Source organism: Urocampus carinirostris, chromosome 11, assembly GCF_059441175.1.
Source record: "Urocampus carinirostris isolate Australia breed hairy pipefish chromosome 11, RoL_Ucar_1.0, whole genome shotgun sequence".
Lineage (NCBI taxonomy): Eukaryota > Metazoa > Chordata > Actinopteri > Syngnathiformes > Syngnathidae > Urocampus > Urocampus carinirostris.
Genome location: NC_142359.1, coordinates 27,918,574 through 27,945,765, shown reverse-complemented (window position 1 = coordinate 27,945,765; position 27,192 = coordinate 27,918,574). Strand labels below are relative to the sequence as shown.

The 27,192-nt window shown below is 39.7% G+C and overlaps 1 protein-coding gene across 1 annotated transcript in view; it reads right to left on the bottom strand.

Annotated features, from left to right (window-relative positions):
* Positions 1 to 27,192, bottom strand: part of LOC148356997 (adhesion G protein-coupled receptor L3-like) — a 282,571-nt gene that overhangs the window by 219,440 nt on the left and 35,939 nt on the right. The window contains exon 2 of the mRNA XM_088348691.1: positions 15,100 to 15,165. The gene's annotated coding sequence lies outside the window, so the exon portion shown is untranslated. The remainder of the gene's footprint in view (positions 1 to 15,099; positions 15,166 to 27,192) is intronic.

Below are 27,192 nucleotides of genomic sequence, written 5' to 3'. Positions count from 1 at the left end.
TTGATTGTGATCTGGTGTTTTTTGATGCCTTTTTGCCAATAAGAATGGGTCCCAAGAGAGTTAGTGATGAAGGTGAGGAAAAGAAGAAAAGAGGAAAAAAGTGCGAACAATTAAAATGATAGAAAAATATAACAACAGTATACGCGTGTCTGCTATCTAACAGCTGCCCAAAAATGGAAATGTTTTCATATAATTTTATATATTTTACCTTCATTAAGTGTAATCTTTATTATCTACACATTTAAATACTTTATTTTCTTTACTAATAAAACACAGCCAAAAAAAGACCCAAATTGAACAGAAAATTTAAGGTGCGCCTTATAATCTGGTACTACTTATGGGTGGGGGGATCCCGTAACCACTAGTTGTAAGGGCACCAGTTCCTGTGATGTGTCTTGGGGAAGTACAGCCTGGTGGTGCCCATCCCTCTCCAGGCAGATAAATGTTTCCACCCGGTCTCAGATCGGGGACCTTTTATGTGTTGGGCGAATGTGCTAACCACTGCACTACGGAAACACATATGCAGTTCAATTGGAATTGTGTTTCGATATTTGTGCAATTGTTGATCAGTCAATTTTATCGCGGACCATAATTGCACAACAATGGTGCCAACAGGGATCAAACTGGATAGCAATGGTAATAGCACCAAATCGTAACCACAAGTCTGCTTAAAACATGGGAGGTAGTTCAATATCAAAAAACATTGGATGAAACCTGAATGAAAGACAGACTGTGGCAGGGAAAGCGCTGTGTCCTGTCGACTGGACCACTAGGGATACAGTTGAAGCATGAAAAGGCATTAAGTCTCATCTCATTATGAGACTACTTTTAGTCATGGTACCACATATGTTCGAGAAATCAGAAAACAGAAAAGGATTAAAACTTTGTCACTTTTTTCATTAAAACTAAAAATTGTAAGTGACAAAGGTGTTGGATATGTAAATCCATGCCTTTATTTGCGTATCTTTCAGGATGACAGAATTTCTTTAATTACTCTTCATTCAGTTCTAAACAACCAAATTACTTCCCACAATGTCATGCCTCCCCTTTCAGTTCAGAATCTCATGTGCTTTGTTAAGACTTTGCAAGTCAGCAATACAGTAGTGTATTTCAGTGGTACCCAAACCTTTCTGTACCACGGGCCGGTTTAATGTCAGACAATGTTTTAATGGCCCAGCCCAATAATAATATCGACAATTAGGTGGGTGGATGTATGTCTCCCTTATTCACAAGGGCTTGTAGGGGCATCATTTTCTCTGGTGTATCTTGGGCAGGTACAGCCTAGTGGCGCCCATCACCCTCCAGGCCAACAAACATTTCCACCCAGTCTTCAACCAGGGAGCTTTCGCATATTATGCAAATGTGTTAACCACTGCACTATGACGAAGACATAAAAGAAAATGCCTTTTCATGTGTCGTCTGTCTTCCTCGTGGTCTAGTAGACGGGAACCGGTGTGCTACCCGCTGCAATCTGGGTTTGATTCTTGTCGGAGCAGCCGCACAGTGTATCATCTATGCACAATGTTATGCTATTTTGGTCAGAGGTATATTGTATTCCGACTCATCATCCAATAAACAAAAACAGCACTTATTTATCATGTGTGCAATCCTAACCATTACTGTAGTTTCAATTTAATTTGCCTTAAAGTCCGGTGCACCCTATAGTGCCAAAAAAATAAGGTGATTATCTTTCTTTAGGTAAGCATTTTCTTTATATTTTGCGTATTTTGGAATGCATAAGAATATAATAATAAATACCATTTCTTCATATAGAAAAAAAAAATGTTTCAATACTCAAACAAATAGTCTTAAACTAATTGCGGTCAAGTACAGAGGCATCACTGTATTTGTCTGTACTCATCCATCCCTACTCATTGCCATTATTATTATCATTCTGCATAAGAGTTTCAAAATAAACAGCGGCTCGTGGTGTCGTTTCATACCGAGAAAAGCCGAGAGCGATTTCCCGGCCGTGTTTGTCTGTGGCCGCAAACAAAGCAGGTGCGAAGTACAACAAAAGCGAAAGAATTCTTGCCTGTCATCACGGGCTCACGCTGCATACCTATCAAAAGATTGTTTTTACACCCTCGATGAGATTAGCCATGTGTGCTCTCCACAGAGCGTGTACATATCGTGCCACGTTTTGTTAGTTAACGGCACTCGATGGGAATACAAAAGCCGGCGCCGGTGACTAAATGTTTGCGCGGGGCACATCAGGCGTGCCCTGTGTGTGTTGCAACACCTGCATTCAGGGAAAAGGCGTTTTTGCCAAAGGGAATTAGCAGGATTGCCGTAAACGAACAAGACAGACGTGAGTAACCCCGGCCCCTGATATACTGCTTATCTGAGGGCTTATGTGGTACAAAAGAGGCCTGATAAGCTCAGTGGGAGGAAGCATAGTAAAGCGAACAACCCGGGTTAGGACCTGTTTTTGGTAAGACATTGACTATAATATGTTGTAAACTTATTTTATAGTATATAGTTAAAATAAAGATTAACCATCTTATTTTGAACTATATTTACATATAAAAAATGTGCTGATAGAAAAATTGTGTCTATCATAATTTCAATCACTGTCACTCTAGAGACAGAGAGATAAGGCCCACGAAGTAACCTCCGTCTCTATTGCACAGATTGTACACACAACCAACTCATATACTTTGTTGCACTTCTCTTTTTGCCTGTATTTTATTTCTCTTTCATGTAGCACTCATTGTGTTAAATTGGCATGAGCATGCAGTTTTGTGAAGGCAGCACAGTTGTGTGCTAGTGACGTGTTCGGGGACATTTAGTAAATATGGTGCATTGTCTTCTTTTTGTATTTTACAATTAATTGGTCTCCAAAATCACTATAAGATCACATTATTGTTAAATTTTAATCATGTTTTACCTACAAAACCTGATTATTGTCAAGATGTTTGGCATCCCTCAAAAAAGTCAAAGTTGAACTTGGACAAAAGGCATTCAAGAGTCTGTTGGAGATTTAGAATGCGAATCTTTGGATGGTGTAAAATCAGATTTGGTTGTTAATATGCTCTTAATGCGAGCTAAAACAAATCATATATTGTCTACCATGTGCAAAAGAAAGTTTGATTTTTGCCTAATAGCTACATGGTTAAACTTTAAGCACTTTTTTGTGAGACTGCAATAAACTTCCTGACTTTGGTTTGCAGTTCGTTTTCAAGGTTACATTGTTCATTTATCTTAAACAAATTGAGTCATTTTATTTATGTTGTGTTTATTTTGTCTTTTATTAGCATTTTTGGTATGGCAGTAATCCAACAATAATCTAAAGTTATAGTTATTTACTGCAATTTTATAGTATTCAGATTATGTATATTATGCAACAGTAACTAGTATATCAGACGACATGTTTTAAGTAACCCTTCCAACCCTGTTTACAAGAACGTAGTGAACATTAAGGCGAGATTAAACATGGCACTCCAGGATAACCGTCAGCGACATTAACTCAAATTCATTTTTTTGTGTCATTAACAGTGGTCTTCAGACTATGGCCCACGAACTGACGCTGGCCTACCTCCAAATTTGGTATGCCCCCTCACGATACCAAAGAAGATTTATAAATAACTGGGTGCGCGCTTTTAGTTGTAACAGGATTCAAACCCGGGTAGCGTCAGTGAGAGGGTCGAACATTTACAACTAGAATACCATTGGTTCAGGTGAGATATGAAAAGCCATTGGAAAGAACTGTCTCTGAGCCGGTTAGTCCTTGTTTTAAGGGAGTTGATGACAAACACACAACCCTAATCTAGCTGTTTTGTACGGGGGACACAAAAGGAAATACTGTTTTCTCAAATACTATTACTGCAGATATGAGAAAATCGGCAAAGTGAAAATTTTTAACATGCTCTCTTACCTAGGGCCCTCAACACCTGAAACAAGCTCACAAGACTGTGAAAAAAAACACATATTGTGCACAGAATAAATGATTATTCATATTTTATCTCTCAACTTTATTTTGGGGGTTTTGTAGCTGTTCAACATGCGTGTAATATTTGTCTTTGCACTGTTTCCGATGCACTTTATCCTAATATTTTATCTTATTGTATTATTTGACTACATGTGTATCCTGGAGAACCAAGTCTATTCTCGTTGTAAACAATGTTCAATACGCTTTTATATGAATGATAATACATTTAATTCTAAAAAACACGTTACTGTCATTATTTTACTTTTTACACAAAAATAATTAAAATGCATGTGTCTTGTCTATATATAAAAAAAAATAGTATTCATATAGTATTTCTCGACAGCTAATGTCATTGCACTTTTTTTTATCTTGCAATTTTGATGCACTTACCATTCTGCCCAGGCTCCAAGGACTACCTTATAAGCACTTGCCTATTCAGGGATCAGAATCTTCCGCGGATCCGCGGATTTCCGCTGTTTTTGAACCCCAAAGGCATTCCGACTTTTTCACTTTTTCTTTTGCGTAGCAAACAAATTCGACTGTCTCACTCTTTCCTTTATTGCTCTGGCGCACCCTGGCGGCCGTTAGAAAAATTGGCCGCATTGTCGCACAAGCTGCAGGGACTGAACTGCATTTGAACTTATCTTGCAGTATTTACAAAAAAATCAGTTATGTGGGCAAATTATTTTAATCTTCTAAAAATGTTACTTAAATGATAAATATAAGCATGGTTTTGGACAAGTAAATTGCCTAAAACCCAGGTTTTGGGGGGGGGGGGGGGGGGGGTGGCGGCGTTGGGGGGGGCTCCGCCCTGGTTTATTCCTGGACGCTGGCTATTTCAGCTGAAAATGAAAATCTCCATTCTGATCCCTGCCTATTTTACCTAATACAGACGCTCCCCTACTTACGACCATTGCTTAAAACGGTAGATACGAACATTTTTTTTGGGATGTCGAAAAATATCCGAATATTTCTGTGAGTGAGATTTTGTGTTGTGTGCAGCTATTTCCAAGTACAGGGCAATACCGCCATGCTTCTTTCCGCCATTACCGGCACGTAGCGCTGTGGGATGTCACCCAGCATCCACCCGGAAGTAAAAAAAATCCGCTTCCTCCCTACTTCGTGTGTAAACATCTCCTTCACCTGCTCGTAATCCCATAGCTGCCAACAATGTAGCGTGTCGTTTTGTGTGGGTGATGGATTGCTCCTCGTTCACGAAAAAATACTCGGAAACACTTAAAGTCTCTTTGGAGAGCGACAACCGTCAGCACCTGTCCATTGTAGACACACCGAACTCTTTCCAAAACTAAACTCTTGCGCTACCCTACACTCTCGCACCAACTCTCGCGACATTCGTCGCCTTGCTGACATCAGTCATAATAATAATAATAATAATAATTTCCTTTGTATTGTCATTCTTTTGTAACAATGTACACAGAACGAAATGTCGATACACCTGACCCGTTGTAGCGAGCCCCTCACATTATATGCCCACACTATCTCCAGGGCACTAAGCACTTTGACATTTTTATTGTTTAATATTTTGTGCATCCATTCAATCAGGTTGGTGTAAAGAAGAAGCGAGCCGTTTCTATTGAAATGAAAGTGGAATAAGAAAGCTTGATCCGGCTGAGCAAATGGTCGGAACACTTTTTTTGAGCCACTTTTTACCACGGAGGAGGACCTCTTGAAGCGCATCCTCCAAAAGTAAGTTAAACTAAACTTTATTTATCTTTATAGAGCATATTATTTTATGAAATGTGTATTTTATTTTAGTACAAAACAATATAGGTTACTTATACAAGCCCTAAACATACTTATATGAACCTTACACATACAAAATATAGCACTGAAGGAACTAACGAACAAATTCAACTTACGAACCATCATCCGGAACTTGACTCGTTCATAAGTCGGGCAGCGTCTGTATTCTATTTATTCTTTAATTGGTTTTCTTACAAGTTTAACCTGAAGTGCCACATCTAATTCTGTTGTGAAACTAAAAATAATTTTGATTTTACACAACATTTAAAAAAAAGAAATAAAGAATATTGGACTACTTGTGATATATTAGGAAGTGCTAGCAGACTGGCCAAAGTTTCAAGTGAATCACAACAATGGACAATTCTAATTATGCTTCTTATAGAATTCATCTCAAATTCCCCCAAATATTTTATTATGCTTTTTGGTAAAATATATATATATTCTCAAATCAGAAAAATAGCAAGCGACAGCCAGCGCGAGACCAATGAAATTCCCCTAGCCTGTCACGTTGCATTTAGGCAGATGAACCGTCAAAATGTCCTCCTTAAAGCCGCAAAAAGCTTTTCTTTGAGGTTGCATATTTGCCTAAATACGTCGTGACAGGCCAAGCTTGAATCACTTGCCGGGGATGACGGAAAAGCCAACCCCCAAAGGGAAAAAAAAACAGGAAAGAAAGTCAACAGTGCATATTTCTAGCGAAAGGCAAAGTGTAAAGTTAGGCTACTGGGCAGGACGTTGATCATCGGGCCGGACGGCTCTATATATTGATTAAACCATCCATCACCTAAACGCTACAAGACATTATTTCTAATTAAAAAGTAAGTCATAAATTGCACTCTTTATTGCCAAGCTGGGCTTGTAAATAAAACTCCGGGGGAGGGTGGAAACAGATTGCAGTTTCCTCCTCTTGCGCAAAAAGAAGGAAAAAAAAAGGAGAAAGACAACAGATGTAAATCAATCATTGCTGCAGGTAGTTGTTTTTACGACTTGGAGAACAGGCAAATTAAACAAATATGGAAACGTTATGTAACGAAAACAAGACAGAGTGGTTGGACAAAAACAGCATTTGCTTAAAAGAAAAAAACTCAAAAGATGCCCCAAGAAGAAAAAGAAAGTAATTGTTTAAAAAAAAATTTCAAGAGATATTTGAGTACCAGATTGTAATTAGAAAAAGTAACAGAAAGTGAAAATCAAAGAAAAAAGGACAGATGGTAACTTCAGAAAATGCTAGTGCAAGAGCTAAAAAGATACAAATTGAGAATTTCTGCAGGTAGTTGTTTTTGTAGCTTAGGTTTCAGGGGCATCAAACAAATATGAAAATATTATGTAAAAAAGGACCCTGACCATGAGGTCAAATGCCTTAGTCAAGTCAAGTCAAGTCATGTTTATTTGCATAGCCCTTAATCACAAAGAGTCTCAAAGAGCTGCACAGACCAAAGATTATTGCAAACCACGGACTATTATTTCACCATTCCCTGATCTAAAACCTACATGAGGGAAAGGAAAAACTCAAAAACCTCAACATGATGAAAATGAAGAAACCTTGAGAAGGGACCACACATGACGTCATCCCCTTTCCGGATGACCAGGCTGAAATGGATGTTGCAATAACAAATAATACACAGATATTGTCAACATAAAATATAGGTTATTCATATGCTATAGAATCGAAGTGTGTTTTAAGCTTAGATTTAAACATTTCCACTGAGGTTGCAGATCGAATCTCAGGAGGAAGAGCATTCCACAGCACCGGGGCCCGAATGGAGAACGCTCTCGAACCTGTGGATCTCTTCTTGGCTCTTGGGATCACTAGTAGACCAGTGTTTTCAGAGCGAAGGCTCCTTACCGGAACATAGGGGGAAATTAAATCTGAAAGATTCGGAAAAATATACAGTGCATCCGGAAAGTATTCACAGCGCTTCACTTTTTCCACATTTTGTTATGTTACAGCCTCATTTCAAATTGTATTAATTTAATCTCTTATATCAAAATCCTACAAAAAATACTCCATTATGACAATGTGAAAACGTTTTTTTTTTTTTACTTTTTTTGAATTTATTAAAAATAGAAAACTAAGAAATCACATTTACATAAGTATTCACAACCTTTGCCATGAAGCTCGAAATTGAGCTCAGGTGCATCTTTTTTCCACTGATCATCCTTGAGATCTTTCTACAGCTTAATTGGAGTCCACCTGCAGTAAATTCAGTTGATTGGACATGATTTGCAAAGGCACACACCTGTCTATATAAGGTCCCACAGTTTAGTGTGCATGTCAGAGCACAAACACCAAGCATGAAGTCAAAAAAACTGTCTGTAGATCTGCGAGACAGGATTGTCTTGAGGCACAAATCTGGGGAAGGATACAGAAAAACTTCTGTTGCTTTGAAGGTCCCAATGAGCACAGTGGCCTCCATTATTCGTAAATGGAAGACATTTGGAACCACCAGGACTCTACCTAGAGCTGGCCGGCCTTCTAAACTGAGCGATCGGGGAAGAAGGGCCTTAGTCAGGGAGGTGACCAAGAACCCGATGGTCACTCTGTCAGCGCTCCATCGTTCCTCTGTGGAGAGAGGAGAGCCTTCCAGAAGGACAACCATCTCTGCAGCAATCCACCAATCAGGCCTATATGGTAGAGTGGCCAGAGGAAAACCACTCCTTGGTAAAAGGAACATGGAAGCCCGTCTGGAATTTGCCAAAAAGCACCTGAATGACTCTCAGACCATGAGAAACAAAATTCTCTGGTCTGACGAGACAAAGATTGAACTCTTTGGTGTGAATGCCAGGCAACATGTTTGGAGGAAACCAGGCACCGCTCATCACCAGGCCAATACCATCCCTACAGTGAAGCATGGTGGTGGCAGCATCATGCTGTGGGGATGTTTTTCAGCAGAGGGAACTGGCAGACTAGTCAGGATAGAAGGAAAAATGAATGCAGCAATATATAGAGATATCCTGGATGAAAACCTGCTCCAGAGCGCTCTTGACCTCAGGCTGGGGCAAAGGTTCATTTTTCAGCAGGACAACGACCCAAAGCACACAGCCAAGATCTCAAAAGATTGGCTTCAGAACCACTCCGTGAATGTCCTGGAGTGGCCCAGCCAGAGTCCATACTTGAATCCGATCGAACATCTCTGGAGAGATCTGAAAATGGCTGTGCACAAACGTCTCCCATCCAACCTGATTGAGCTTGAGACTTATTGCAAAGAAGAATGGGCAAAACTGCTTAAAGATAGGTGTGCTAAACTTGTGGGATCATATTCAAAAAGACTTGAGGCTGTATTCGCTGCCAAAGGTGGATCAACAAAGTATTAAGCAAAGGCTGTGAATACTTATGTAAATGTGATTTCTAAATTTTCTATTTTTAATAAATTCAAAAAAAGTAAAAAAAAAAACGTTTTCACATTGTCATAATGGAGTATTTTGTGTAGAATTTTGAGATAAGAGATTAAATTAATACAATTTGGAATGAGGCTGTAACATAACAAAATGTGGAAAAAGTGAAGCGCTGTGAATACTTTCCGGATGCACTGTATGTATATTCAACGCCTTAAAAGACGGTTTGAAATTATTTCCCGAGTTTAAATTCTGGCAGAAGAAGTAAACTGCAGGTAGTTGATTTAATAGCTTGGAGAGAAGGAAAAATAAATGATTTAATGTGATCAATAATTGTAATTATTAATTGTATGTAAAAAAAGGACCCATGACTATGCGGTTGGAAATGTTAAGAAAACAACAAGATTTATTGTTAAAAAAATACATTATATATAATAATACCTTTGAATACCAGATTGCAATTCATGCCCAGGTTTAAATTATAGCAGAAGAAGTACACTTAGAGCGAGAGGAGCAGGGAAATTAAACAAATATGGAAATGTTACGTAAAAAAGGCACACATTAATATGTGGTCAGATGCCTTGTGACCAAAATATGTCTTTCTTGTTTGTTTGTTTGTTTGTTCTTTAAAAAGGCATGAAAACATGTTCATAGCTTGGTGAGCGGGGAAATTAAACAAACATGGAAATTCTATGTAAGGAAAGTGCCTATGAGGTCAGGTGACTTAGGAGAATAAGAGGTTTGTTGCGGGATTGTTTTTGTGTTCCTCCAAAAAAAGCCTCAAAAACATTTGATTACCAGATTGCAATTCTTGCCCGAGTTTAAATGCTAGCAGAAGAAGTAAACTAGAGGTAGTTGTTTTGATAGTTTGGGGACCAGGGAAATTAAATCAATACGGAACTGTTATGTATAAAAGGACATATTTTTATGTGGTTGGATGCCCAAGAAAAAGAAAAGATTTGCTTGTTTGTTTGTTTGTTTTTGAAAAACATTTGCATACCAGATTGCAATACTTGCCCAAGTTCAAATGTTAAAGGAAGAAGTAAACTGCAGGTAGCTTTTGTAACTTGGCGAAAAGGGAATTAAACAAATGTGGAAATGTTATGTCCAAAAAGGACCCGCGACTGTGAGGTTGGATGTCTTAAAAAAAAGGAAATGATGCATTGTTGGAAAAAAAAAAGGTCCTAAAGAAACAATTGCAATTTTCACTCGAGTTTAAATGCTAGCAGAAATTTCAAGGAGTTGTTGTTATAGCTTGGGGAGGGGTGAAATTAAACAAATCTGGAAATTACATGTAAAGAAAGGAATCTTGATCAGTAAAATAAAATGATTTGTTTTGGGTTTGTTTTTTGTTTTATTTCTTAATTCATTTATCGTTTCAAAGGCCTTAAAAGGCATTTGGGTACCAGATTAGTGTTTTTAGAGTGCATGGATTGGCAAATGCTAGCGGAAGAAGTAACCTGATGCAAATACCTAACGTCTTTGTGTAAAACGACCCAGGAAACTGGGTCAAATTGACCCAAGTGTTTTTTCTAGAGTGTACATATTGGCACCTTCGGGAATTGCGAGCAGAAGAAGTAAACAGATGCAAATCAAAAATTTATCGTCGCAGTAACGTAAGGACAGACTCTTTAGCCAGACAAACAACCGTTTTGTCAACCGAGACGGCATTTATCGTCCCACTCGCTAACGGCCATCAAGGACACTTCACAACCGACAGCTCCTGATTACCACCGCTTGTCAAGCAAAACCCCTGCAGGTTCCTCAGTCGTGGCGGAGTGGCAGGCAATTTTTAGAGGGGAGAAAAAGGATTTGGGATTTCTCACCTTGGAATGAAAGAAAATGAAGGATGTCACGGGCAAAGCCAAGCATCGCAATCGTTATTCGTTTGGCTTCCGTTGCCCCGATGGGCAGATTTTTTTCCTGCTTTACATGTGAGCTGAGACCAAACAACCTTATTTTTTCAACCTGACAAAAAAGCAGAGGGGATCAAAAGAACTCTTGCTAACCATAAGCAGGATAGCTGTACAGCATTGCAGTCATTAAAAAAAAACAGATCTCTGTATTTTTTTCTACATAGGCTTTAAAAAAGGTGTTAAAAACGATCTGAAAATAACCCAATGTGTCTGTTGATATTAAGTGTATGGTTGCTTTCCAAGAGAAAGAGTGAGAAGACAGAGAGAGAGGGGGAGAGAGAGAGAGAGAGAGAGAGAGAGAGAGAGAGAGAGAGAGAGAGAGAGAGAGAGAGAGAGAAAGTCAGAGCAAGAGAGAGAGCAAGAGAAAAATCGAGAGAAACGGAGCGAGAAAGAGGAAGAAAAGCAGAAACACAGAAACAGTGAATTAGTAAAAGACAAAACAGCAGAAGTGAGGGGAGCGCTAAATAGACAGAGAGTAAAAGAGAGAGAGAGAGAAAAAAGAGATTGAAAGAGAGAGAAAAACAGATAGAAAAAAGAGAGAACAAGATTAAGACAGAGAGAGAGAGAGGCAGTAAGAGAAAAAGAGTGAGAGCAAGTCAGGAGAGAGGGAAAGAGAGAGAGAAAGAGAAAGAAAGAGAGAGGAAGAGAGAGAGAAAAATAAATTAAGACAAACATATAAAGACAAAGAAAGAAACAAAGAGAGACAGAGCAAGAGACAGAAAACATAAAGAAGAGAGAGAGAGAAAGTTGGAGAAAGAGGGAGAAAGAGAGAGAATGAAAAAGATAGTGACAAACAGAGAAAAAGAAAAAGAAAGAAAGAGACAAAGCCAGATAAAGAAAGAGAAAGGAGAGCGAGCGAGAAAGAGAGCAAAAGAGAAAGACCAGGAGAGCAAGAGAGTGATAGAGAGAGAGAGAAAACAAGAAGGGAGAGAAAGAGAACGAAATAGACAGTGTAAATATAAAAAAGGGAGCAAGAAAGAGAGTGAAAGCGAGAGAATATAAGAGAGAGAATGAGAGAGACATTAAGAGAAAAACAGACGGACAGACAGACTATGAGATAATATTAATAAAAACTTAACGGTAGTTACAAAAAGTGATTTCAACCAGGTCTAGCAAGTCTGATGTGACAACGTTCAAGGCCATTTCTGGCTGCAAAATAGAGGACCACTGAATAATTAGGAAAGAAGTTATAAAATTATGACTGAATGAGTGAAAAAATCATACAGTCATGACCAAATCCATGCAGTGACATATTTCAATAAGACAACACTGCCCAGAGAATCCAAAAACGGTGGGGTTAGAAAGGTGTCATTAGTATTAACACGTAGACGACGGGGTGCTCCAACGGTCTGTCTGAATGGCCCTTCCAAAACCCGGTCCATGGTGGTTACTCGGGTAATGGCGCGAAAGCGGCCCCCGGCCACCCCCCATTGGCTCCCGTCGCACGGAAACCAAATCGGTGGTGGCAAACCTTCTAAGTGAACGTGTTCCTCTGAAGGCACAAACGCTTAATGATGGGCAACGCTCGTCGATGCGCAAAGTGCCATCGCCGTGACAACAGCAGCAAATCAAATTACGCCGTTTGTGTTTGTTGTGCCGGAAAATGGTTGGTAACGGCTAGAAATGTGTTGGCGCGCTTAGATATTATTAACCGTACTTCCCGCGTATAAGGCAGACTCAAAAAAGTATTTTGTGACACATGTTTATATATAAAGAGCATGGAATTAAAATTACTGTAATGTGCAATAAATTTAAAAAATATATATATATATATAAGTACATCTTTAAAACACCTGTGTGTCAAGAAATTAGCATTCTGACAGGAGTGTATGCTATAATGCTACTAACCGTGATAGTGACGCTCGATGTGATACATGATAGTGTTGACTGGTGATTAGCATTAAAAGCCAGCATCACTAGCCTGGCCACTAGCATTATTGTAGAAAATTGTATTGTTCATTTACACTTGCACTGAGGTATTTTAGCTCTCATGTTGACTTAGTTACAGTTTAATTACAATTTCACGGTTCCAAGTGGAATGTCCCGGTTATGTAGTTCTCATTTTAGATTTGAACAGTTGATATTAGAGATGAATACTTTATATTTTTCTATTTATTAGTCTTTATATTATATTTATATTTTGCCAACCGGAGTGTAATCGTGATTCCGTTGTAGCAGTACAATGATAATAAACGTAATTCTGATTCTGAAAATGGTGTCAGCCCCCTCGGTACTAACTACTGAGAATACACATCATCCCTGAGTGTAATATTTTGTGCCTCCTAATGGTACATAAAAACGTATATCCAGTGAAAAAAAAGTTGATTTGAATACTAAGCAGAATACATAAACTATCATAGAAATGTTAGTTTTTCTGAAAAAAAAAAAAGGTTGAGAAATGTGTATTTATTTTTCCCCATAGATTTCATTTTTAGATTGGCGCCATGTTCTTCCGGTATCCTGCTGCCACGCTCTGCCGTGTATCACTGACTTTTGATTGTAACAGATAACACAGGGCCATCTAGTGGTCAAATATTACACATCGTGGCTTTGGGGATCAATGCTAGTCGTTAACATAGTGACTGGTATTAACAGCTAGAATTACTAACACGACCACGAGCGTTAATGGCTAGTGCAGCTAGCATTAGCACCTGCTGAAAAACTGCATGGATCATTGTACATTCTTATGGATCCTAGCTAGCAACTACAACCATGACTGGTCACTTCTATCGTGATTAGCATGAGTAGCTAGAATCACCATTGTGGCCACTAGCATTATCAGGGTTCCTAAAGCTTAAGGCAAGTTAAATCCAAGTCTTATTAAAACTTATTCAATGCCCTTTGACATCAAATTTAAGACCAAGTTGGAAAAAAAAATCAAACAAACAAAACAAAAAGCACCACAAGACATAGAGGCAATTTTGAACAATTAGTTTTTTTATTTTAAATCACATTTTGGTATAGTTGAAAAATGTCCATCTAAAAAACTGCAATCTCCAAAGTTTTAGACATGGAAAACAAAAAATAAAAAGGATGTTTACAGCACTTCATGGATCCTCAGTTAAAACTGTCAGAAAACTACAAATTTAAAAGCACTATTCTGCTACATTCATAAATCTTTTTTATGATGCATGAAAAATGACTTTTATGTCCAGTGTAAAACTTTAAAAAACTTTAAAAAACACAATTCTGTTATATTTATGACCAATTTGGACTGTAGCTTCATAAAAACACGTGCTTGGAAAATAAAAAAAAAACGGTGTACTCCCTGGATGTGGACCATTGATAAATAGTACAAAATCTTTGTGTTCACATTTTCAAGATTTATAAAAATGGTATATAAGACATTTGAATGCTGTTTAAGGCTTTATTTCCGGAATAATAAATTCAATTCCTTATAAAAAACCTGATTGTGGCGTACAATTACGTCAGCTACCTCTAGCTGAGATTCATGTTATGTAAAATTAATGCTATTTTTAAAAATTTACTTCCATGTGCTTTTGCTTAATTTTGATCTTTTTTATCCGTAATGACTTTTTTTGTTTGCCATTAGGATGCGTATTACACACTGTCCCATTAAAATTACTTTCCGCTAGCCTCCCAAAGGGTTAATCAAAGAAGTCTTTTTTATGGGCATCTAATTTTTGGGCGAGGACGAGACGACGGATAAACTTTTGAGCAAATTTACGGTCGCCTGCCGCTTTCAGGTTTTATTCAAATGTTTTATTCCCACCTAGCGCCTAATGTCATTACTCCTGTGTCAGCAACATTTACCTCCCTCGCTCTTTTTTCCCATGCAAATGAATTTGCGTCTACTAATATGGGATTACCCCAGAATGCAGCCGAGCGTGGGTTAACCCCCTCGGCCGCCCCTCGGCCGCCCCACGCTGTCGTGAAAACACAATACGATCCCCGGCAGACTTATCAAAAGAGCTGATATGGCACTTTTGCCCCCATCCCCAGTGCCGGTTTTTATGCCTCGTTCCTGTTGAATACGGCGTCATAAAAAAACAGGCATAAAAAGTCAATGGAGGGCTGAGGGAGCAATGTAAACAATGTATGCGGCTCAAATATGCACGAACAATGGGAGGGAGCCGCAAATATAACCGAATCTTGCGTGGGAGTAACTAACGAAGCGGAGAATGTTCTTACCTTGGCACAAGCTAGGCGCCTCAGTTGCCCGACGATACCCTTCGCATCATAAAGCCATTATTCCTCCTAAAAAGAACACACGGAAAGAAACATTGTCAAAGCGACTTTTTTTGCAGTTCAGTCCACATAAAAGTGGAATACAATCGTGCGATCCATTATCCTTGCTTGGTAGGCCTGGCGGCTCTGTCAAAAAAGATTTTAGCTACAATTGTGCGGCCACAATCCATTATCCCTGATCACATAATGCGCAGAACAGGGACCAGCAAAGCACGTTCATGTCGGGCCCAGCATATCTTTTCTGCATTTCTGCCTTCCAAAAAGTGGACAACAATCATGCATCTGTGAACCATTATCCACGATCGCATATTACTGCAAGCAAGGGACCGGCAGAGTGCACTTTTTTGGGGTCTTTTTGCTTTTTTTGCCATTCTATCCACCAAAAACTCAACTACAGTCATGCATCCTTAATCCTTTATCTCTGGTTGCATATTGCTGTGAGCAGATATTGGCAGAGCGTACTTATGTCGGGCCAGGTGGCTCTTTTTTGCTGTTGCTGTATTTCCACCATAGATAATCTGCACTCGTGTAGCCACGATCCGTTATCTCCAATCCATTATTGCTGTAAGCGAGGACTGGCAGAAGACACTTTTGTTGGTAAGTGCCTAAAATGAAATGCATTGTTGTTACCTAATCCATCCATCTATAAATCCGTCCGTCCGTCCGTCCGTCCGTCCGCCCGCACGTCTGCCCGCCTGTCTGTCTGTCTGCCTGCATGCATGTCTATAAGACTACCATGACTTTGTATGGGAAACAATAATTCTGTATTCAAACATTCATTGGTCGAACACTAATTACGAACGGATTTTGTCCAAGTAACGAGTTATCACAAACATCCATCCATTATCTGCACCGCTTATCCTCAGTAGGGTCGCGGGGGTGCTGGAGCCTATCTCAGCTGTCTCCAGCCAATGGGCAGGGGACACCCTGAACTGGTTGCCAGCCAGTCGCAGGGCACACAGGGACAGACAACTCACTCGCTTATTCACACCTAGGGACAATTTGGACCGGTCAATTAACCTGACATGCATGTTTTTGGAATGTGGGAGGAAACCAGAGTGCCCGGAGGAAACCCACACAAGCATGAGGAGAACATGCAAATTCCACACAGGAGGTTTGAACTCACGACCTCAGAACTGTGCTGCACACGCGCTAACCACTGTGCCGCCGTGCTGCCCTATCACAAACATATATCAACAAAATATTTAGAAATATATACAAAATATTTAAGATTACCGTAAATTCCAGACTATAGAGCGCACCTGATTATAAGCCGCACCAACCACATTTTATGAGGAAAACCGCTTTTGTACTTACACAAGCCGCACCTGTATATAAGCCGCATGCGCCCACATTAAAACATGTAACACAATCACAAAATTAACCCAAACCCGACGTTGAGACTCGCGATTGTAACTGAATATAAAGTACACAGTCCAAAAACCACAGCCGGAAAAATGAATTGGAAAATGATATCAGTACTTAAGGTTTGATGCAGACCTGCAGAGTCCGGGTCCCGTTGAAAATAATCCAAGGGAAAAAAATGTATATTCCCAAAGGTAAGGGTGGGAAAAATATACATCCACTATTGTCCGCTGCGTCCACAAACACGTCTCACTTTTCCTCCACTTCCCATCAGCCCCCGTTGATTTCGCCCCTTCTTTTTGATTCGCCCGTGGAAAACTTATCAGAATAAGTCTCTAAAATAAATACATTACAAAAATATACAGTTGCAAATACATATTATACATGGTTACACATATTTACAAAGAAAGACGGTACACCGAGAGAGTTTTCAAAGCTTTAATAATAATATTATGACTTTCATCCCAAACCGTGCCTGTGAAGGGTAGCAAAACGCTACTAGGAATACGCTCGCAACACAGTAAACGGGTCTGTTAAAAAAACATACCGTACATGTAGATATCACGGTAAACCGTCCTCATCTTCCTCCTTATGACTGACGTCATCAAAGTTGTCTTCCTTCAGTATGGGAAAGAGACTTTGTCACATAGACGTCGTCCCACGCTCCCTTGTTAAAAAAAACGCTAGCAACACGCTCGCAAAGTAAAGTTTACGTGCAGCTCTGTTTCCTTCTTTATCGGACTGCTCGATTGCGTTTAGCTTGAAAGCTGCGTCATGTGCCTTTCTTTTTGCAATACGCATGATGAGGATATGTCTACGCTAATTTAATTTGTGCACAAGCCAAGAAGTTGAAGTCTTCCTCTGCGCATATATTCCACCGGTCTAAATCTTACCTTTTGAGGTAGCTGGCGGCTGATAGAAAAATTACATAAATTGGCCGCATCACTGAATAAGCCGCAGGGTTGTACGTTTGGGAAAAAAGTAGCGGCTTATAGTCCGAAATTTACGGTAATACATTTGCTGTTAATATTTGCAGTAATTATGATGCGTCCTCCTCCCTGCAAATTTCTCTCCGTTCTCACTGCAATGACAGCGGCGCCATGCAGGTTGTGTAAATCCCGGTCACATCGTCTTTTTAATAGCTGATTCATTGAAGCTCAACGGGAGCTTAGCGATGGGCCTCAGCGACAAAGAGCTCCTTCCAAAGTGCATTACCGCCACGCAGTAAATATCCCGTACTTCGTATTAGCATTTTAATGGCGCCTGTCCACGCTCACCTTTGGGGTGCCGTGCTGTTTTCCTTCACTCCGTTCGCATCAGCGTAAAGGCATTATCAATTTTAGTTTGTGTTACAAAAAAAGCTGACTTAAAAAAAAACTTGCTCAACACAGCATTATGGATAATATTTGCTTATTATATTTTCTATGGGGGACTTTTCGAGTACTGCAACCCCTTGCTACTTTCAGTGCATCGCAGGCTGAGAAATGTTCTGCAATACATTATCCCTGATCTTATATTGCTGCAAAAGTGGCAGGCAGAGCGCATATTAATCAGGCCTTGTGGCTTTTTTTGCTCTTCTGTCTACCCAAAATTAAACTGCACTTTTCCATGATCCAATCATATATTGCTGCAAGCAGAGATCTGCAGCTCATTACAGCCGTTATTGTATTTCCATCTGACATGAACTGCACTTATGTGGCCGCACTTTATTATCCCCACTCCCATATTATTGCAAGCGGAGCATTTTGTCAGGCCTGGCGGCTCTTTTTTGGCAGTACAGTATTTCTGCGTAAAATGAACTGCACTCGTAGGTTATGATCCATTATGCTAAGAAACTTCAAGCGGAGGCAGGCAGAGCGCATTAACAAAACTGCCTTTCTGCGGTCGTGATCCATCCCAAATCACATATATATGCGGGCAAGGACCGCCTGAGTAGACATTAGGTGGACCTGGCTTTTTTGCCATTACTGTGTCCTGTCTGAAACAAACTGCACTCATGAGGATGTGATTCATTATCCCCAATCCAATATTACTGTGAGTGGGAACCAGCAAAAGACACTTTTATTGGGATGGGTGCGGTTATGACCCACCTAAATTGAAATGCACTGTTGTTGCTACGATCCATTATTCCTGGTCAAATATTACTGGGAGCTGGGTCCGTAAGATCACATTTTTGTTTATTTTTGGGCCAGTAAAGCATGCCATTGTGGCTCGCCTAAAATGAACTGCACTGTTTTGGTCCTGATCAATCATCCCAGTTTAAAGCGAAGCAATATTGAGTGATGCATGACTCTTTTTTTCTGTTCTTCTTTCCTAAAATGAACAGCACCAAGAGCATTTTTTTAAGGCAGCTGAAGCATGCCATTGGTAATGGCCTAGAATTACCTACACTGCTATAGCACCGATCTATTATCTCTGGTTAGAGCAGGGACTGAGAGAGCAAATTGTGTCAGTTGTGGTGCCTCTATTCGCCTGAAATGATCAAGCACCTGTGCAGCCACAATCTATTATTAACGGTCATCTTTATCTTTAAGCGTGATTTTTTTTTTATATTATTTTGACATTTAAGATTGGTTCACCTTTGAACCGAGGTATATCGCAGAATGGGAAATTTACCTCACCCTCACTAAGGCTTGGGGAGTAACAGAATAATGACTGTGTTATGTAATCAGGATACAAAAAAGGTATACATTTATTCCAGTGCAGTTACAGAAAAAAGATTTAATCAAATTTGAGGTATATTTTGTAAAAAAAAAAAAAAGATTACTTTGCAATTTTATTTAGAAGGATTTTTATGTTGCACACTACAGGGGAGCATTGTGAATTCTGCTGTGCGTTAGTTTGAACTCTTTTCATTATTTTCCTCATTCGCATTAGCTTTACTTACATTTGCCATGTCAGGTCGCGCCTCTCTCTCTCACGCTCTGCAGTCTCATTCATTCCACACATACACACAGCACAGTCAGTGTGTTTAAAATGATAAAGGGTTCTTGATGTGCTCTTTATATGAACAAGCAAGTATATGATCAACAAGCAACTATATGATCTTGGTTTAAGTCAAGTCACGTCAAGTCATTTTTATTTGTATAACCCTTAATCACAAAGAGTCACAAAGGGCTGCACACTATTTCTTTTACAAGGTTACATTGATCTTAAACAATATTTATTCGGGTTATCTATATTCAGTTGATTTTGTCTTTTATTATCATATTTGGTATTGGAGTTACCAAAGTAATCGAAAATAATCAAGTTATATTACCTTACTGATTCCATTTATCAACAAGTAATTAGTCAATATATCGGATTACACTTTTAAAGTAACTCTACCAACCCTGCCCATAGTTCGACACAAGCGTGACTCACCAGTGATACTAATCCTCGTCTGGCGGCACTTTTGTGGAGTGCATCCTCCCTGTCTGGTCTCGTATCTCCACGGCCTTGACCGCCGACCCTCCGTCCCACAATCAAGTCAAAAAGCGGAATGCTAAACGCCTGATTGTAAATGCGCTCGACGCACAAACCCACAACCTCCCCCCGGCCCCATCTCCCCATCTCGTCAAGGACCCCGGGTGTCAAGTCCCACTCGTTTCACCCACAATTTTCCCCTCTATTGACTTTTATGCTCTCCTACAAGGTTGATTATAGTGCTCGGTGTATGCACGTAATCAAAATAAAGACAAATGTGACTCAAATAAAAATATTCTGTCGAGTGTTTATTTTTCACACAATTGTTTTAGTGATCGTGTCAGAGAAGATCCCGATTTCCCTCAAAAATTATTTATGGGAAATGGCGATACATTATCAAGTCACAATCTTTATAAATATTTTCAATATAAATAGTAAGTACTGTTTTACTGTGCTGAGAGTCTACAGGTTCAGAGTCAGTGTTTCCCATACCGTTAAGTGTCTATGGCAGGCCCCCTAGGGTTTAATTGGCCCCCTCCAGAGTCTCTTACATTTGTATTATTATAAAATAATATTTTAAAATATGTTTAAGTGCAAAGTTAATCAAAATAAATGTTCGTTATATAAAAGATCGCAAACACCATGGTGCATCCACTTGCATCCTTTTTGTCCTCTAACTCGCTTTTGGTGCATTGGTTGATTGGCTAATATCAGTGTCTGAAACTCATGATAAAAGGTTACCGGACACTAGGCCAGACGACTCTGAAAAGTTGCCTGCCCAGCCATAAAGTTGCCTGCCCCATTTTTCAAAACTTGAAACAGAATAAGTTGTCAAATCGCAAAAAAAACAACAACAAAAAACTATCGTTGCAAAGTATTAAGGATTGATCATCAGAATATATAATAGAACAACACTTTAAAATTAAATTCATTATAAATCATTCATTCATTGCATGTATATGACATCCCTGTTTTCCATCTGCCATCAGTATGTACCTGTATTTACTCATCTTCATTCATGAACGTGATTGCCATGGTGACCGAAATTGTGTGATCACATCACCAGAAGCATTGGGCACTGAAAGGTGTTTGCAAGGTTTATGCATCGTTCATGGTTTAGTGTTTTTCCAATAATTATGGAAAGCATTGTTTAGATATTGGGGATTACACAAATGCAAAAAAGAAAAAGCACTAAAGTGAAAATTCTGCTCTAAATGCATTCCTTCACAAAAAGCCGTTTTTCTCAGAAGTTGAGTTTGAGGATTAAAAATGAGTATTTTCAAGAAAGTTAGCAATGTTCAACTGTCGTTCAATAAACAACGGTAAAAGACGGAGCTATGCTTATACAGCTACCAATCTATATTTTCTGAAGGCCTTCAAAAATGAGTCAAAATAGCAAGAATTGGCTCTTCCCATTTAAGAGAAACGTATGGCATTGAATGAGTTAAGAGTCACTTTCTTTACCCCCAGTGATAAAGGAAACATAATTAATTTGCAAAAAACAAAAACAATATTTGTCCAAATAATAATCAAAAACACATAAACGGTCACATAGACGTTAATTTTTTTGTTTTTCCTAATACTCGAAGGTCAAGAAATTAGCGGCACAGTGGTTAGCGTGTGTGCGGCACAGTTCTGAGGTCATGAGATCAAACCTTCCTGTGTGGAGTGTCATGAACCTTAACAGGAGCAGAACCCAAATGTGTGACGTTTCTCACGCGAGCTTTTATTTTACAGGAAATGGGGCAGTCATGCACGTTAACACAAAACGTCAGTGATTAGGCGTTCGCTGGGCGAAAGAAGTAAGACATGGAACAACAGAAAGCAAGATACCAACAAGAGTGATACCAGTTACACGAGCCAATACCGGACAGATGATGTCGATACCGGACAGAACGGGATTGAAAGGATTGATAACAGATTTAAGAGACTGGAGACAGATATCAGACAGAAAGAGAATGACGGGCACGATACCAGACACTGGAGACCGAAATCAAAACAGGACGAATACCGGACAGAACGGGATTGAAAGGATTGATAACAGATATGAGAGACTGGAGACAGATATCAGACAGAAAGAGAATGACGGGCACGATACCAGACACTGGAGACCGGAGACCGAAATCAAAACAGTACGAAACAGACGGGATCGATAACGGACAGGATTACCAACTGGGATACCGGACAGAGTGAAAACCCACGTCTTGCGGTTGCAAAGGTTCGTTAACGGACTGACAAACGGTGAGTGAGAGTACTGAGCTTAAAAAGAAGGGAAGCCACTCTGTCAACGAGCCGCAGCTGGCGCAAATTGGCCGCCATGGCAACCGAGACAGGAGTTTGCATGTTTCTACCGTGCTTGCATGGGTTTCCTCCAGGCACTCCGGTTTTCTCCCACATTCCAAAAACATGCATCATGCATCAGATTAATTGGCCGGTCCAAATTGTCCCTAGGTGTGAATGAGCGAGTGACTTGTCTGTCTCTGTGTGTCCTGCGACTGGCTGGCAACCAGTTCAGGGTGTCCCCTGCCCACTGCCCGAAGACAGCTGGGATGGGCTCCAGCACCCCCGCGACCATACGGATAAGCGGTATACATTGCATGAGACTCACCTACAGGGAGCTCACATGATTGTCCGCCATCTTGCTTCTACAAGTACCCACAATAACCAAAAACGTGAAAAAAAAAAACACAAGAAAGCTGGTGCTTAATGGTCGTTTTGAGTCTCTGTAGTTTTTCTTTTCCCTTCTGCTTTGTAGCACTTGTTTTTGGTTGCACCACACAAGACAGTGACATCTAGTGGTCAAATATGTGTCCCTTTTAGAATCACAGTGTTTTTTGAGGATTAACTAATACCGTACGATGATAGTCAAGTTGTAATCTTTATTACGAGAAAGAGGCAACATGACAGGAAATGGTAATGGCTTTCTAAGATTACGTTGTACTCAAGGTAATTGGTTGAATTGGTATTGATAAGTGCTTCAGCAGCTATTGGTAGGTAATTTATGGTACAATCATGCCGTTATTATGCTTTTTGTTAAGTGCAACAAACCTGTCATTTTGAGCGTGGTATAACAGGAGTGTTTATTTTGCCCATTTAGTGCCTTTCATCAAGAGCTATGAATAACTGATGCTGCCATGAGAAAAAAGATGTATGCATGAATAAATTACTACAATTATATGACATATAAATAAATGAACACAAATAAATTAAGCACTACCTAAATATGTATATGACATGAATCCAATGTAATCCTTTAGTGATGCATTTTGTCATTTCTTCATTTAGTTGTGTATATTGCCCTGTATTTTCTCATCTATTTCTTTGTCCTTTTTGCCGTCCACATTGTTGTTAGTAAATATTTTCTTGTCGTTGCTATATTGTCGTTAATATTTTGTCAATAATAGTCTGCTGTGGATATTTCGTCATAAATAGTTTGACGTTATTATTTGGTCATGTTTTTTGCCGTCTCTTCTGTCATGTAGTTTGTCATTCATTTTGCTGTATATGTCAAGACCAGAACAGAAGGAGGACCCAGATGTGTAACGTTACTCACAAGAGGAAAGTCAGCGCTAGAGATCTGGTGCTCGCTGGACGAGGGAAGCAAGCCGCTCACAGGATTGGGGCGTGTTATGAATGCGGAAGTGGATCTTCCGTAGCGGGAGATCGTAGTGTGGTTAGACGGGAAAAACAGGTCCTTAGCCAGGACAGGAGATCAGAACGTGGTCGGGGTAAAAAAAACGGGGCGATAGCTGGGATGGGAGATCAGAACGTGGTTGGGGTCAAAAAACGGGTCGTAGCCGGAGACAAACGCGGAAACCAGGAACGGACGAGTGGAAAACGGGTGACAAAATGGGACCGACGGGAGTCGGAGTTAAAAATGCTTGCCTTGTGTAAACAAAGGTTCGCTGACGGACTGAAAAAGGGCGAGTGAAAGCACTGAGCTTAAATAGAAGGAGGAACCAATTAGGTAACCAGCAGCAGCTCGCGCCAAACGAGCGGGCACAGGTGAGTGCAATGAGTAATTATGACACTATATTTTGTCGGAACGTTTTTTTTTTTTTTGTGCATTTTGTCTTGACTTGTGTCATTTATTTTGTCAAGTAATCTGTCGTGTATTGTGTCATGTGTTTTGTTGTGTACTGTGTCGTGTACTAAGTCGTGTATTGTGTCTTGTATTTTGACGTGTGTTTTGTTGTGTGATCTGTTGTGTATTTTGTCAAGAATTTCGTCAGGTATCTATTCCGATGTCTGCCTCCTTCTGTCTCATCTCTCATCTCATTAGCTACACGGCTTATCCTCAGTAGGGTCGCGGGGGTGCTGGAGCCCATCCCAGCAAACATCAATCGCAGGGCACACAGGGACAGACAACTCACTCACTCATTCACACCTAGGGACAATTTGGCCAATTCACCTGAAATGCATGTTTTTGGAATGTGGGAGGAAACCGGAGTGCCCGGAGGAAACCCACGCAAGCACGGGGAGAACATACAAACTCCGCACAGGAAGTCTGGAGCTGGATTTGAACCCACGCAGGAGGTTCCCAAGACATGAACTGTGCCGCACATGCGCTAATCACTGCGCCGCCGTGCTGCCCGCCTCCTTATGTATTTTATGTATTATGTATTATATATTATGTATGTATTACATCACATATTACTCCGCCCTTATTTTGCTATGTAATTTGCATTTTGCAGTGTATTTCGTCATTCATTTAATTTTTGTTGTTGTTGTTGTCGTTGTGTATTATGCTATTCATTTACACATTTAGATTGTCGTGTATATAGTTGTATACTTTGTCATGTACTTTTGTCCTGTAGTTATTTAGTTTATTTTGTCGCGCATTTGTTACAATGGAAAGTTATTCAAATTATGGGGTAGCTCAAACTGGCTGAGCTTTTCACCATTTGGTTGATCGAGTGCGAGTTGAGGAACGAAAGTCATTGCAATTGATCGATACACTTGTCGATCAAAAAATAGGTAAAAAGCTCCGCTATTTTGACCCAACCCTTCATTTAAATTACATTTTGTTGTGACAAAATACACCACGAAATAAATATGTGAAGAAACAAATGACAAAATAAATGACACAATGTATAAATTAATGAATACATTGTCTTGATGGCATTTATTTAGGTATTCATGGTACAAGGATCCCTTGACCACTCGGGTCGTGGGGGCACCACTTCCTTTGGTGTGCCTTGGGCGAGTACAGACTGGCAGCGATTTTTGAGGTAGGGGTTTGTTCCACCACATTAAACGGATAGTACTGGGTTCCATGGATACCATTAGAAGGAGAAGCCTTCTGATCCGACTCAGACACAGCACCTTCATTATCTGGTCTCTGTTGTTTTTCGGCGAGTCATCCTGCTCTTATAGAGTATTAAGTGGTTGTTTTTAACATGCTCTTTTATGTATATGGCACATACTTATAGGTATTAATCTATTCATTTATTTTTACATATGGAAGGGTATACACTCCAGTTTAGCAGATTGTGGATATTCTGCAGCCCCCACCCGCTAGCCATTTGCCTTCCGCCGCACATTTTCTACAAGGATGATAAAATAAGCTACACTTTGATGAGCTTTTGGCGAGCCGGATGTGCTTATGGCTCCGTAAATGCTTTTAAAGAGAGATTCACCGCAGGCTCTTGACCAGAATTGGACGCATAGCGCGTTCTCATGTTTTCACATTTCTTGAGTAACTTGACAGAAGCAGCAAAAAATATGAGTATTTGCAACTTTGGCCCTGAGGCGATGAGTATTTGCTTGAAAAGTCATGCTTTCGTTTCTTCTTGATAGTTTGACTACGCCGTGTCCTTGATCCGAAAAAGGCTTTTAGACTATTGAGCGTGCGAATGGCACTTTTTGTAAATTTTCTGCTACGCTGCAGAGAATAAATACAGTCATGCCGTTTTTTCCATCTTCCTTTTAAAAATATGTTCTTTGTTTCTTGGAAGCCTTGGCATTCTATTTATTCAGGCCCCTGAAAACAGAAATTTGAAATATCTGTTATTCAAAATCTTTCATCTTGATTTACTTTTCAATGCATTTATTTAAAGGGACGATGTGTATTATTTAGCACTTACTACTGGTAAAGGAAATAATAATTTAAATAATAAGCAAAACTTCATGAACTTCCACATGAACGTACATTATTATTATTTTGTCAATACTTATTGTCCGAAAAATGTTCATTTGTTTGACATGAGCCTTACCTAGCGGGCACAGACATGATTATTGATGGCTAACTTGCTGCTACGGATTCCGGCCAAACCCAAAAAATTGAAAATACAGATGGGCTCCAGCATCCCCGCGAACATTCTGAGGATAAGCGGTGCAGATAATGGATGGATGGAGTCTCTAAAGTTTGTATTCTTTCGTGTGCTTTTCCGTTGCACAACAAAATAGAGCAACATCAATTGGTCAGCACATACATGTGTAAATCAGAGGTCACCAACCATTTCAAAGTGGAAAATTCCTTTTTGTTACTGATTAGCACTAAGTGCATCAAGTTTGATCTGCATTTCTAAAATAAAAAGTAATCAGGTTATTACTATGTTGTTATTGTAAGAAGTTTGCTTTACTTTCTATCTATTCCGCATTTAGAAATAACTATTATTATTCCGAATCGTCATGGTAACAAAAAACAAAAAAACACACAACCAGAAGGATGGACAGAAAATAGAAGGGGAAATTGTGGTTCTGACAAAATGAAGGCATACGTAGTCCGATAATCCAGAAGAAAGGGAGTCTTTAAAAAAAAGGGGGGGAAATGTCTTGGGAGTTAGGGAGGTGTCTTAAGGGTCCGTGGCCCAACATAAAAAGGGACAAAAGAAGAAAGGTGTAGTCGTTGTTGTGATGGGCTTATTTGCCCTACATTATTAACAGGTTGTAATAATGTAATTAAGTGCAGTTCATTTTGTGCTGGAATATCAGCAAACAAGAGCTGCCAAGCCTGACAAAATTGCACTATGGTGGTCCCTGCTTAGAGTAATTTGCGTTCAAAAAAAAATCACGACTGCAAGAGTTCAGGTAATCTTAGCTGGGAATAAAAGCAAAACAAGAGCTGCCAAGATCGCCAAAGGTGCACTATGCCAGTTCCGGTTGCAGATGGGATTGGGGATAACAGGTCACTACCACTCGAGTGCAGTCCATTTTTGGCAGAAATACAGTAACACCAAAAAAAGAGCCGCCGGGGATGAAATCTTGGCCGCAACTGTGCATTTCATTTTAGGAGCCTACCAACAAAAGTGCCTTCTACCAGTG